The sequence below is a fragment of the Melopsittacus undulatus genome, chromosome 1, assembly GCF_012275295.1.
Source record: "Melopsittacus undulatus isolate bMelUnd1 chromosome 1, bMelUnd1.mat.Z, whole genome shotgun sequence".
Classification (NCBI taxonomy): Eukaryota; Metazoa; Chordata; class Aves; order Psittaciformes; family Psittaculidae; genus Melopsittacus; species Melopsittacus undulatus.
In genome coordinates, this window is record NC_047527.1 from 130,475,133 (window position 1) to 130,478,391 (window position 3,259).

The following is a 3,259-nucleotide window of genomic DNA, read 5'->3' on the forward strand; positions in this document are numbered from 1 at the left end:
CTGTATTTTGGTCACTGTTTGATACTGAGTATTTCCAAGAAAACTGATACTGTCAAATGCCCATCTAGAAAATCAGTATAATGATCAGAATGGTAGGAACAAAAAGCAAAGTGGAGTAGTTTTGTATAATCAATACAGTAAACTGCAGCTGAGAGTAATATGGAGTTGAGTGCAAACACAGTAATGACTTCATAACTTTTCCTTACAGCTTCTGAGCCCAGTGAAGGAGAGACAGTCTGATGTGAGACAGCATTCAACAGAATTGCTTTTAGAGGCCTTCCAGAAGAACTGCTGTTGTGCTTGAAAACTTAATATGACCTGCTGCAAAACTTTTATTTAAAACCTTAGTTTCCCATTCTCCCTACCTTCATTTAATGATGAAAATGAAGCGTTAAATCTAAAGATAATGCCACCTTTTACCATAGGTAGTTAATCTAAAGAAATAATTCTTAAATACATGTTTTTATGATTGCAGTCCTTGGCCAAGGATGAAAACCATCATCTGATTCCTTGCATACTTTCAGTGATACGCAAAAATCTGATGGATTAAAGGATTTTCTGAGGCCAAAACCAATACCCATATTTACTAATTCTTTGGTTTTAAATTAAGCTTGTTGTTTTTGTTTTTGTTTTTTTTTCCCTGGCATTTGGGCAGTGAAGGTTTCAGGATCTCTGGGAGGATTTTCCTCTAAAAATATTTGAACATAAACTTTTATTTGTCAATAAATCCCAGCTAGGCTTTTGTTGCTGAAGAATGTATTGTTATAAGAGCACGCATCTATAAGGATTTCAAAGGTCTTAAAAGATGTTTGGTTTAGGCAGATTTTTACTATGACTGAAACAAGATGAGAAAACCAGTGAAAATACTATGGTTTCTAAAACAGGGTTTGCTCTCAGTGTACTTTTTTTTTTATTGCAGTTCTGACCTTAGTACATTGTATTAAGGTGAGAAGCCATGAAATTGAGAATGTAAGTCTTTGCAATCAGTTGACAGCATTGCACATGAAAATGCAGTATTTCTCTTTAATGCAGAACATAAAACTGAAGCATTTGAAAAATAAGAATTGTAATTAAAAGCCATATTTCTGCTTCCTCTTGTCAGTGAGCATTTGTTGTGACAGTCTCTCTTAGCATCTGTTTACAAAAAATTAACATACTGCTAAAGCCACTTTTTCTGACAATGAAATATTCCAAAATCATGAGTGATGCACAGAATTGGCTTCACATGCTTTTGGATGCACGCTTTCAAATTTTACATGGTAAACCTATACAACAGCCAGCTACTAATTATCTCCTGGTTATAAGCAAAGAGAAAGCAAGTAGTAAAGCAAAAGGAAAGACCTCTGAGCTGAAATATACCAGGTGGATGTTAAACAGTTCCGTGTGGGTTTTCTGCTAGAATGTTAGTTTTTTCTGGTCATTTATTGTGTATATCCCTAAATATCCTTTTCCTTTGGCACTTCCCAAGCAGGAAGGCTGTTTGTTAAAATTAGTATTTATTAAAGGTATAAATTAAATTTTAATATCATACAGCTTCCTTTTGAATAGAATTATTTAATAACAATTTAATAAAATTATTATATAATTAATAAACAGCTTTAATTCTTCAGAGTCTATATTGTAGCATTGTCATTGTAATAGTTTTTAACAAATTGTAATGCAAACTACAGAGGTCAAAGTATAATAGGAAAGGTAAAATATGTATCTTTTCAGATCTTGAATAAGATGACACATTTATTTTGTTGATTGGGTAATGTATATTCATAAAATCTTTCTCACTATATCTAAATGTTGAACAAATTAGTTAGGTTAACTGAATGTAGGTATTACTTTATCTTGATTGTTCCCTTTGGGTGAATTAACTTCAGAAACTTAAGGACAACCCTTTTGTCATATTCCTAATATGGCCTAAACATGACCAACAAGGTGAGGAGCAGTTAGTGTCCTGCCGAGCTCCATCAGAACACATTGCATGAGATGTCTACTAAAGCTGACACTCCAGGAAGAACTTACTGCCTTTCAGAGCTTGAAATGGAGCCAGTGTTGACAAGTATCAGCATTTGTGCCTGTCTGTGTTGTTCACGTTTCAGTAGCTCAGATTTCACTGAATATTCTTTGAGATCTTCAATACATGGGAGGATTATAATCAGTAATTTAGAATTATAATAAGGAGTAATTAAGCCAATTCACCTATCTGTAAGTTCATCTTAGATTCTTTCCACTAACACGTAGACCACCAATGACCTTTCAAGAATATATCAATTATTGTTTCACTGTGGCAATGCTGCTGCTTTTCAGTTAGGATTATTAAAAATAACCCTCTGCACCTGGGTTGGGGGAATCCCAGGCACAACTACAGGCTGGGTGGAGAATCGATTGAGAGCAGGTCTAGGGGAGACTTGGGGGTGTTGGGTGAGGAGAAGCTGAATTGATCCAGACCAGAAAGCCAGATGTACCTTGGGCTGCATCAAAAAGCAGTGTGTCCAGCAGGTGAACGGAGGTGATATTCCCCCTCTGCTCTTGTGAGACCCCACCTGCAGTCCTGCATCCAGCTTTCGGGCCACCAAGAGGGACATGGATTTGCTTGAGTGAGCCCAGAGGAGGCCAAGAAGATGACAGAGGGCTGGAGCCCCTCTGCTATAGGGACAGGATGAGAGAGCTGGGTTTTTTCAGCCTGGAGAAGAGAAGGCTCTTGGGGAGGCCTCTGAGCAGCTCCCAGTGCCTGAAGTGGCCTACATGAAATCTAGAGAGGTATTTTTTATAAGGGTATGTAGAGATAGGACAAGGGGGAATGGCTTTAAACTGGAAAAGAGGTTTAGATTAGACATTAGGAAGAAATTCTGTACTACGATGATAATGAGTATTACGTATAAAGTACACATCTGAAGAAACCATATTTTATTCCTTTATTTTAGATTTAGGTAGCAGTCACAAGATAATAGATGCTGTTAAGTGTAATGAAGCATGAAGATAACAAGATAAATGAACCAGAAGCTTTTCAGCTTGATCACATCCTCCAGTTCATAACGGTACAGATTTTGTATTCTAGACACAAGTGTCACCTTGGGGTTGAAATTATGCTAGATGGATCCATGTGAGTAAGTGTAATTAAGATAGCTTTTTTCCTCCCCCAGTAACCTTCCTACTTTAAATATATAAAGGAAAATGAGTCTTCCTGTGTTAAAGAGGTGAGTTAATTGCATGTGGGATTTGTGATGGAAAAATCTCTAAAATAAGCATCGTAATGGAAGTTGTTCTA

The 3,259-nt window shown here is 36.6% G+C and overlaps 1 non-coding gene across 1 annotated transcript; it reads left to right on the forward strand.

Moving 5' to 3' along the window:
* Positions 1-479: 479 nt before the first annotated feature.
* On the forward strand, positions 480-567 carry LOC115947169 (small nucleolar RNA SNORD93). The gene has a single exon (XR_004081123.1). It is a non-coding gene; the product is annotated as a small nucleolar RNA SNORD93 (small nucleolar RNA).
* The last annotated feature ends 2,692 nt before the right edge of the window (positions 568-3,259 follow it).